The sequence below is a fragment of the Dermacentor albipictus genome, chromosome 6 (assembly GCF_038994185.2).
Source record: "Dermacentor albipictus isolate Rhodes 1998 colony chromosome 6, USDA_Dalb.pri_finalv2, whole genome shotgun sequence".
NCBI classification, from domain to species: domain Eukaryota; kingdom Metazoa; phylum Arthropoda; class Arachnida; order Ixodida; family Ixodidae; genus Dermacentor; species Dermacentor albipictus.
The window spans coordinates 121440059-121451291 of NC_091826.1; positions in this window are offsets into that span (position 1 = coordinate 121440059).

Consider the following 11233-nt stretch of genomic DNA (forward strand, 5'->3'; position numbering starts at 1 on the left):
GGGAGGAGATAACTGCATCGGCCAGTTTTGGGCCACAGGTGGAGCAGGGCACGCAGGCTGATACATCAAGCTAGCAAGCAGCGTCGCGGGCGTTAAAGTGGATCAATTTGAAAGTTTGTGAGAATTCTGCCAATTCTCGCCTCCATTCAGGTGCGGAGTTGAAGTTGTTACGGATAGACACGGTGCCAGAGTGTCAGAGTTCAAGTTAAGTTAAAAGGTGCATTAGGACGTTGGTGACACTGATGTGTTCTATGTATATCCGCTATCTCAAGACGGCAAGGGCGGATTCAGCGATCAGCAGGTGCTGACTCTGTGCACAGTCACCAAAGTGCTGTCAGAAGGGGTACTGTGCGTTTCAGGCACTAAAGGCACACGAAGTGGAGCTGGTTGAAAAAGCGCAGGATAGAGCCACTCTCGAACAAGTGTTTAGCACCGCAGATAAGGCGGTCGAAGACGGCCGATGCAGGGGGTCCAGATATTTCGATGAGGAGGCTGAAGAAGGTGCGACGGTTGCGTCGGTTGTCCTATAGCGGGAAATGAAGCTGTCGGTACGGATGTGTGCCTCTGTGTGCGGGCGCGGGGTTTAGTACGCACGCGCCAATCTCCAGTAATCGCGAGCGCTGCGGTCGACAGGGCTCACAGCCGACAGCGAAGGCTCTTGTGCCGCTTTTGCCGCGGATGCGCGGTGGACGGGAAGGCAGGTTGGTGCCCTTATCTTCACGAACCGCAGGAGCACTTTGCGGTGCGCTGTGCGGTATTTGCGGGTATAGTGTGTGAAGTGTGCCGCTGGCAAGTACCCCACTGACTTTCTTGTTGGGGAGGACTGGAGTTTCAGCGTTGTTTGTGCGGAGGGCTGTACGTAGGAGCGGCGTTTGTCAAAAGGAGAAGCGCGTCTCGACAACAAGCTTGGCGCCGGGGAGTTATAGCCAGTGGGGGGCCTCGGAGAGCGCGTTGGCGGGCGGGGGCGGGGCTTCCGCCATTCGGCTCGCGGAAGCAGTGCCGGTGCTTTGAAGTCTACCCATCGCCACTTGACCGCACCCCTGCCGAAACATTCCGCGAATGGGCCAGGTGCGCCACCGAGCGGGGGAGTGCTTTTTTCTTTAGGAGTCGCGAGGTGTGGTGAGACAAGAGGTATAGAGCGATGATTTATGGCAATGACCTCGAGACATTGGAACTACGCACAGTGTCACCCTGGAGCCCGGTTGTGTGCACACTGCTCGCCACACCGCAGTGCGATTGGACGAACGATGGGACGAGGATGACGTCGGGGGCTCATTAAGCATACGTGCCATTGGATGGGTATTCAGTAGGGATTCGGTTAAGACAGGCGAAAGACCAATCAGTGGAACGTTTCACTCGTAGTCTTTAGATGCCTTTCTAAATAGCTACCATTTCATCGCTTGCATGTTCCCTCTTAATAAACCGTTAACCCCTTGCAATCAGCGTCGGAGCTTTGTTTACTGTAATGCGGCCTCGCGACCTCTACAACACCTCCAAGTTTCCCTCACTGACATCGATGGGAATATCAACCGTGTCTCTTAAAACATGGCATGTAGCCAAGTGGGCACTTGATCAATTTGTTTAAAGTACATAATTAAAGACAGCGAAAACAGGACTGTCCGTGTACTGTGTTGCTCGCTTTCGTATCGTTTCAGATATGAGATGACGATTTAGATGATTTCTTTTGACCCTTTAGAAGCCAATGCACTTTCTAAAGTACAGCAACATTCTTATTTCTTATTAATAAATATAAAGCAAAAAGCATACTGTTTCACTCAGTTTGGCCTTTTTGCTACGAATGGCCTAGCTAATTTGGCGACGAGAAAGATAACTAGACTTCCGTATAGAATGCTGTGTCTCTTCGTTGTAAGCATTTACTTTAAAGAAGTTGTGTGGTCTAGCATACGTTCGAGGACCTGCATCGGGTTTTGATCCCAAAAGGCACAGTGTACTTTATAAGGTACACAATTTTGGCCTTTGAAGAAATGAAGCATGGTTCATGAAACTTTCAGCATGCAGTTAGTGTGAAAATACCATCGGGTACCGAAAATGTATCATACCTGACAGGGAGGTTTTTCTTGGGCCTTAACATATTGGGTAGCTTTTTTTTTTTTACCCCTTTCGTGGAACTGAGCTGTCGTCTGTGTTTTGTTCGTCTTCTAACGATGTACGCGAGCCTCCAGTTGGACGAGTCAGGCGGACAGGGCGAGATATTGTGACGAGGATGTCGCAGAGCGGAGAGAAGTGGAAGGACCGCGAACCTTGCTTTGCCTGCTCATCTTCCACGTGACCACCCTCTGGGTCATAATGTCACGGCACAAGCAACTCATTTGAAGCGCAACCGAAGCTTATTCATAGAAAAGCAATCATAAGCTTGTTAGGGCGCCCTTAAGCTTGACAGTATTTTTTTCTAGTGCTTGGAGGGCAAGAACCTTCTTTCAAAGCAAAAAAAAAAAAAACTGTTTTAAAGTGGTATACTAATTCTAATTGAACCCCACAAGCCCAAACACAACAATTTATTTACCTTTATTTCTGTCTATGAAGAGTACATATCTACAAAAACAACTAAATGTTTTGGAGTAAGTAAGGAATCAGCGTAGTAAATATTTAATTAGCATTATTTGTTTCCTGAGCCACCCACAGCTGGAAAGTTCCTTCAGCATGTTAAAAAAAATGCTATTATGGTGTTTACCTCACTAGAGTTGGGAAGCGTCAAGTTGAGCGTATCAAAATTACACGTCGAGCTGTGTAGGATTAGCTGTACGACTAACCCGGACTCGGTTGCTTATTTATCAGAGAGGAAATATTAGAAGGGCCACGATGCTTCAGAGCGTTGGAGCACCTTGAAAAAAGTTCGCTTTATTTATCATTTCTTTTTCAGATGCAGCAAGTAACTGTCATCCTTCTCATCGGCATATCGTGTCTTGTGTAATATATCGCACCTGCGGTGTTTGAATGTAAATCAGCTTGGCCCGCCGCGGTGACTGAGAGAGGGAGAGGAAAGGCAGGGAGGTTAACCAGAGGGGAGTTTGCGGTTTGGTATCCTGCCCTGGTGTGGGAGATATCGGGGTCGTAAAGGCGACAGAGAGCGCTTGCCGACTGAGTACGAGGTCGCGGGTTGGAATCCCGGCCGCCTTCCTATAAAGGCGAAACACTCGTACACCACCGGTCTCTAGGACCACCCTAAAGAGCCCTGAGGGGTCGAAATCAATCCGGAATCATGCACTGCGGCATGTATTAATATAAGAATTGTGCTGGTTTCGGACGCCAAGTCCCCTGCATCTATATACTAATCAAATAAGCCTTTACAGCTGGTCAAGCGTCTTCACTGTGAAATGCCGGCGATTCGTTGTCGAGAAACGAAAATACGTGTCAGGGGGTGTATCATCGTCACAGTGACATTTTACAACTAAAAAATCAATGGCCAAATATTGATGCGAAGAACCGAGAAACGACATTAGCCTGACCCGGGGCGGTAAGAATGAAGCGTGCTGCGTAACTCCGCTTAGTCATCTGGGGTAGAAAAGTTCCCCGTCGTATGGCCAAGCAATTAAAGAACAATGGGGACTGTGTGACACACATTTGCGTGACACCCGCCCCGTTTTTTCTCTCTCTGCTCCGGTCTTTTGTTGTCAGCTGTGTTCGCTTTTCTTCTCGTAACTGTACATTCTAAGCCAAAAAGGGCTAAAACGGGTATGGCTGTTGGTCTTCTGGGGGACTAAATGACTTGCCATAGATTTTGAACCAACTTTGGACTAACTGCGGGAGCAAATGCAGTGGCCTAACTAGGGGAGCAACTACCGCAGACTAAATGTGAGAGCAACTATTGCAGACTAAACTTTTAGTCCCTAGAGGATCAACGGTTGGTCCGTTAAAGCTAGTCTACAGGAGTAACTGCAGGATCGACTTTTAATCCCTCCCGGTTAGTCCCTAGAGGATCAATGGTTAATCTGTTAAAGTTAGTCTGCAGGAGTAACTGCAGGAACAACTTTTAGTCCCTTCCATTTAGTCTCTAGAGGATCAATGGTTAGTCTGTTAAGGTTAGTCCACAGGGAGTAACTGCAGGAGCAACATTAAGTATCTCTCAGTTAGTTCCTAGAGGACAAATGGTTAGTCTGCTTAGGTTAGCCCACAGGGACGATCCGTTTACCCTTCTCGGGAGAAATGCTCTTCCTTTCAAGTACTTCCACTAGACCAATAGTTGTTCCCCCAAGATTAAATGTTGCTCACCATAAAGGTAATATTTATCCCACGTCAATGCTCTTCTATAGGCCAACCGTTCAAACAGGAATGATTAACATTCAATCCGAATCAATCTTCGGAATAAATTATACTTTTCAGTCATGCACCGGAATCACTTTTCCAATGATTCCTGGCTACCGTAGCTTTTCAAGCAAAAGCAATGATCGAACTCAAGTAACCCATGTTTACTTAAAAGGAAGAGGTCCGGACACCGACCAAAAGGGTTTAAAATAGTTATTTACGTTCCGGCTCCCGCACGGCAGCCTTGTTCACAATGAAAGGCTTCATTGTGAACAAGGCTGCCGTGGGGGAGCCAGAACGTAAATAACTATTTTAAACCATCTTGGTCGGTGTCCGGACCTCTTCCTTTTAACTATGCACCATCCCGACCAGACAGGCTTCCGTCATACCCTTGACTTATCCCATGTTTATATTTGATTAAATAATGCCACCATCATCTTCAGTGACAATTAACAAAAAACAAAGGAATACTAGCATACAAATGCCAAGCTTTTATATACAGCAATTACGTATAAATACAGGAGATACAGAAAAAGCACTGACTCAAAATATACAGCAGTTGAAAGAAAATAAAACAACTCCAAAGTATACAGCAGATGAAACTTGTCATAGCCAGAGTAAAGTCATGAAAATAAAATTGAGCCGGAAGCCGTCACAGTAGAGTTAGAAGCACTCTACAATAAGTAAATAAAGACCTCAGTTGCGTGAACAAAAATGTGCAATTGCATGGCCATCTATACACCCATAGCTTCTACTCGCACACTGGTACTATCAGCAAGACTACAAAGTGCACAAATAATTGATCGGGAGTTGAGTACTCATTCGCGCAGGGCATAGAGGCGTTGTTGCTTAATCATATGCTAGAGCTCGACCGTACGCTGCACTTGTCTGTACTTAAAGCCCACTACACTGATCACACGGTCATTTTCTCCAACTACCTATTTTGCCCGAACAAGTGCATTTTTAAAATTTATTTTCTGCAAACAATTAGTGACTGGAATAATATGTCACTTGATTGCCTGTTGTCCACTGAACATCTTAATTCTAATGCTTGAATTACTTTTTGACCAGTTTCTTTTCTTTTTTTTCATTTCATTTTCTACTTGGCATTTTCTTGTATTTATTTGTTTATTACATACCTCCAGCCTTGTATATGAAGCTGTAGCAGGATTGGTACACAGATCCAACTATGGCATATGGAACAAAGTATGGATGGCGAAATTCTGGTAATCACAGCACGATATATTGCAGGCTTCTTCCCAAGTCCCAAGGAAAAGGACAGTGATGGTGCGAACACCTTGAAGTAATGCATGTAAGGAACATGATTAATGTCCGACTAAAAAGATATTTGTGTAGAAATACAACTACAACATAATATTGCAAGCACACTATGGATGGCAACATTCTGGTAATCACAGCGCAAAATATTGCTAGCGTCTCCCAAAGTTCAAAAAAAAGGACAGTGATGTTGCGAACACGTTGAAATAATGGATGTAACGAACATGATTAATGTCCAAGTAAAAAAAAAATGGGTGCACAAATGCAACTACAGCATAATATTGCAAACACGGTATGCATGGCAAGATTCTGGTAATCACAGCACAAAACATTGCTAGCTTCTCCAAAAGTCCAAAAAGAAAAGGACAGTGAGTGTGCGAACACTTTGAAGTAATGCATGCAACAAACATTTTCAATGAAGGAGAGAAGAACAGATGTTTGGTACGCAAATACAATTATGAGATACGGTTTCAAATACATTACAGACAATGTTTTTGGTAATCACAGCACAAATATTGCGAGCGTCTCAGATATCCTCCTCTAAAATAAACCAACGAAAAAATAAACTGTGACGGTACACACACTTCTATTGAACACATCATATATTCCTACTTATGGGTAGTTTCAATGACTTGTTACTTTCCTGCTGCATTGATCTTTGGCACTTGTAACAATGTCATTCTGACTTGTTATTACTAGATTGATATCATTATATTCATTACTGTATCATGGCTTGTATTGCACCTCCTGCTAAGACCTTGTGGCCTGCAGCATTTCTATAAATGAAAAAATAATAAACAAGAAACATTGTGTCAAAAGTGAACTAATGCTATGAGTGCTTATAACAGAGCATCAACCACGAAGAACATTCCTCCACTAGCGAAGTTTGACTCCAGCAGAAAAGTTGAAAGAAAAGCTGAAAGTTGTGGGAGTCCTTCGGTCTACTGGGGCGCAGTCGCTGCTGTGCCTAAGGCTCCGGACTTATTCGCCATTGCGAGGAAAACCTCTCCCAAATGCCTACCCCTCGACCGCGCGCCGTTTTCCCCGGGCGCCGCGGCCGCGTCCCGTGACGTCATGCTACGCGGCCCTGCGATTGGGTCGTGGGGCGTGACGTAGGGAAGAAGCCCCGACTGGGGACGATCGCCGTGCGCGGGGGAGTCGGGCTGCGACAGGGGCGAGCGCCGGTCACGAGAGGCAAGCTGCAAGGTATGTGAGCGACCAGCTATTTGCGTCCCCCAACGCCCCGGCCTGGGGACGTTCACGTACTTTGTCAGCTTGCGTAAGTGTGGCTTGCTGAGTGGCTTTGCGTTCCGCCCTTGCGGTAGTCGCAGGTGCTCAGTGCGTCACATTTTGCGTGTCCGAACCGTCGCAGACCATTGTCGGTGACGGGAAGCGCTAGGTAGCGTTTGCGAACGCATTTCGGCCCGCGCGCGTAAACCATTGTTCGACGCGGCGTGTACCCCGCCTTCCTCGCCATCGGGAACCGCGGGCGCCGAGTGTACTCCGTGTGTTTGGGTGCAGTCTGGCACATGTTGGCCATTGGCAATCAATAAACGCCTTAACTGTCCTGGACGCCGTGTGTTCCTGGGAGAGCGCCCATGCGTACGGCCAGAGCCGTCCAGGTCTTTCGGGTCGGTGCTCGAACCTGCGGTGGGTCTATCGCCGTGCGCCGTCGTGCCGCGTCGTGAGGCTTCACTTCTCGGGGGCCACTTGGCGACGCCGTGCGCGGAGACGTACTGTGAGCCCACATTTTGGCGCCCCACGTTGGGTCACCGCGCATGATGTTCTCGCACGGGTGCAGAAGGAGTTAGCCGCAGAAAGACAGCCGCGTACCACGACACCGGAGAACGAGGCCTTTGCAGTATCTCCAAAAGGAAGTAATGGAACCGGCTCTCACTCTGGAGGGACCGCGATTATTTTCAGCCGAGAAGAGCTCCTAAAGGCCCAGCAGGAGGATTCATTTTGCAAGGAAATTGCTGGTAGAGTAGCGGAAACGGAGCGCCGTAACGTTGCTGGTGTTGCAACGAGCGCAGAAGTACCCGGGCCAGCTTTTATTGCTGGTACTTCCGAAGATTCCTACCTGCTGGACCACGATGGGCTCGTGCTTAGATATATCGCTACCGAGGATGAATCAATTAACCCGTTTAAGGTGGTGATACCGAAAAGTCTGAGGCGCGCACTTTTGCACTACGCTCATGATGAACCGCTGGCTGGACACCTCAGTGGCTCTAAGGTCTTTGCAAGACTCAGCCACACTGTCACCTGGCCTGGTATGAAGCGCGACGTTTTCCGTTATTGCCGGACTTGTCACGTCTGTCAGACGGTGAAATCTCGCGGTGGCCGTCCGCCGGGTTTAATGAAGCCGATTGACAGTCAGCGGCCTTGGCAGTTTGCTGCCTGCGACTTAATTGGGCCTTTTCCAAAGAGTAAACAGGGCTTTCAGCACCTTTTGGTAGTGGTCGATCACTTTACAAAGTGGGTGGAGCTACTTCCGCTCCGCAAGGTGACGGCTCGGGCAGTGTTGGATAAGCTAATGGAAGTTTTCACACGCTTTGGATTTCCGGAGCGTTTGATTACTGACAATGCGTCTTACTTCACTTCTCGGGTGTTTCGTGAGACGTGTACATCCCTTCAGATCGAGCATCGCCTCACATCGCCCTACCACCCCCAGGCCAACCTCACGGAACGCTTTAATCGTACTGTGAAGTCGATGCTCACGGCCTTTGCCAGGAGCCAGAAGGATTGGGCAGACCACGTGAACGAACTCGCGTTCGCCATTCGGACGGCGCAAAACCGCTCAACAAGTTTCTCCCCCGCTTTCCTCATTTTTGGCCGTGAACTGGCGAATCCGCTAACCATTGTTACGCAGCGCCGAGCAGGGGTTGAGAATGCGCCAGGGGACCTTTCCTCGTACGCAGCGCGGCTTCGCTCCCGGCTTGCCCGCGCTTTCTCTAGAGCAAGGGACAGCTTGGGAGCCGCCCGAGCCCAGCAGAAAGCTCAGTATGACAAGAGTCATCGCGACGTCTGCTTTCAGGGCGGTGACTTGGTGCTTAAACGCAACCACGCTCTTAGTGACGCCAGCAAAGGGTTTTCCGCAGCGTTGGCTCCTAAATGGCTGGGGCCTTACCGAGTGGAGAAACGACTTTCACCACTTGTGTATGAGCTGACGGATCCTCAGACGGGGAGAACCAGGGGCCGCGTTCACATTGCCGACTTGAAAGCCTACCATTGCAGGCCAGTCGAGCCGGCGCCGGAGCCCAGCGATCTCGGGTGTTCCGGGGAACAGAGCACGTCCGGTGTTTCCGACCGCTTTCGGCCGTCGCATCGATACCCCCTCAGGCGACGACCACCATTGTGAATTCGCCCTCGCGTTGCCAGACCTTTCTGGTAAAAGAAACGCGTTACTCTTGCTTTCTGCCTCTGCGAGCGAGTGTTTCTTTCCTCTCGGGATTTCCCGCACAGAGGTCAGCGCGCCACGGTTCCAGCCCGCCCTAACTAGATGTCAAAAAGTTTGCCCGTTTGTTCAGTGCTTGTATTTCTTCTTGCTTGAATAATAGGTTTAGCCTTCCTCGTGTGCATAGCCTTGTTTTCAAAGTGCCCCGCTTCTTACCCCGCATCGCCATTGTACGTAGCTGTAGAGGGGCGCTTGGTGCCCTCATTCTTTTGTTGTCTCGTCTTTGAGACTCGCCGCGTAAGTGTCCGGAAAGCGGGGGCGTGCGACCACGGGAGCGTCAGATGAGGGGAAGGTTTGAGACATTGGACGCCTCAGACATTGGTGTTGCCTGCGCCTGAATCCGTTGCAAGCCCTAAGGGCACGTGTCGCGGGTGCCTCGTGTGTGCGCGTGCAAAAGGGGACGAAAACCACCTCCAGCTGGCTTTCACCATCGCTGCTACCCCTCTCGCCTCAGACATTGGTGTTGCCTGCGCCCGAATCCGTTGCAAGCCCTAAGGGCACGTGTCGCGGGTGCCTCGTGTGTGCGCGTGCAAAAGGGGACGAAAACCACGTCCAGCTGGCTTTCACCATCGCTGCTACCCCTCTCGCCTCAGACATTGGTGTTGCCTGCGCCCGAATCCGTTGCAAGCCCTAAGGGCACGTGTCGCGGGTGCCTCGTGTGTGCGCGTGCAAAAGGGGACGAAAACCACGTCCAGCTGGCTTTCACCATCGCTGCTACCCCTCTCGCCTCAGACATTGGTGTTGCCTGCGCCCGAATCCGTTGCAAGCCCTAAGGGCACGTGTCGCGGGTGCCTCGTGTGTGCGCGTGCAAAAGGGGACGAAAACCACGTCCAGCTGGCTTCGCGACCCTCCATCCTGTGCCCCCCCCATCTCTGCTCGCTCCTTCTTGAAAACGACTGGCGTCAGCATTTACTACTCCTGCTGGCACTGCTGCTGCCGGTGCCCGGAACTGACTTCCCGCTGTCATTCTGTCTCGACAGTCGCCTTCGTCGGTAGCTTCGAGTTGCAGCGCACTCGCGCTCAAGCGCGAGTGCGCTGCAACTCGAAGCTATGGACAAGCCGTCTGCCCTTGTCGCCCCTAGGAGCCGCCGCCGCAGCCGACGCCGGCGCTGGGTGGCACAGCCAGGCGCTCCAGCCACAAGGAAACTCCCTGCTCCAACGACTGTCCCGCCTGCCACAGCTACGGAGACCAGTCCAAAAACACGGAGTGTGGCCACCTGGACGTGCCAGGAGGGTGTATCGGCACCCCTCTGATACGTCCCCATTCGGTGAAGGCATGGCCCGCGCAGCGCAGAGTGGAGAGGTGCCAGCACCCAGTGCCCTATCCTCATTAGGGGCACACGCTGACTCTAACGGACGCAGCCGCGGACGGCGCCCACCTGCCCGGGGTTCTTTAACTTTTTTTTTAGTGTTTATTTGCGAGTGTGTGTCTCTGTGCGTGTGTGTGTGTGTTCGTGTAGCAGATATTACATTTATTCTGGGGGTATTCTGGGGCAGTGTGCTGTACAGTTTTTCCTTTGAGTTATATGGTTGTGCGCGATTTTCACTGGGTTTGCTGTACGTGTTAAATATCTATGTTATTAGTGTATCTGCCATGATTACATTGTTCTCGTTTCTTTAATATGTGTTTAAGGGCTGGAACGGAGGCAGGAGGGTAGCCGTCCTTGCAATATCTAATGCTGGCTGATACAGGGGACTTTTCCTTTGTGTTACATGCCGCCGGCTTATTTCTCAGCTGGTAGGGACATTTAAGGGGAGAGGGATGTGGGAGTCCTTCGGTCTACTGGGGCGCAGTCGCTGCTGTGCCTAAGGCTCCGGACTTATTCGCCATTGCGAGGAAAACCTCTCCCAAATGCCTACCCCTCGACCGCGCGCCGTTTTCCCCGGGCGCCGCGGCCGCGTCCCGTGACGTCATGCTACGCGGCCCTGCGATTGGGTCGTGGGGCGTGACGTAGGGAAGAAGCCCCGACTGGGGACGATCGCCGTGCGCGGGGGAGTCGGGCTGCGACAGGGGCGAGCGCCGGTCACGAGAGGCAAGCTGCAAGGTATGTGAGCGACCAGCTATTTGCGTCCCCCAACGCCCCGGCCTGGGGACGTTCACGTGCTTTGTCAGCTTGCGTAAGTGTGGCTTGCTGAGTGGCTTTGCGTTCCGCCCTTGCGGTAGTCGCAGGTGCTCAGTGCGTCACATTTTGCGTGTCCGAACCGTCGCAGACCATTGTCGGTGACGGGAAGCGCTAG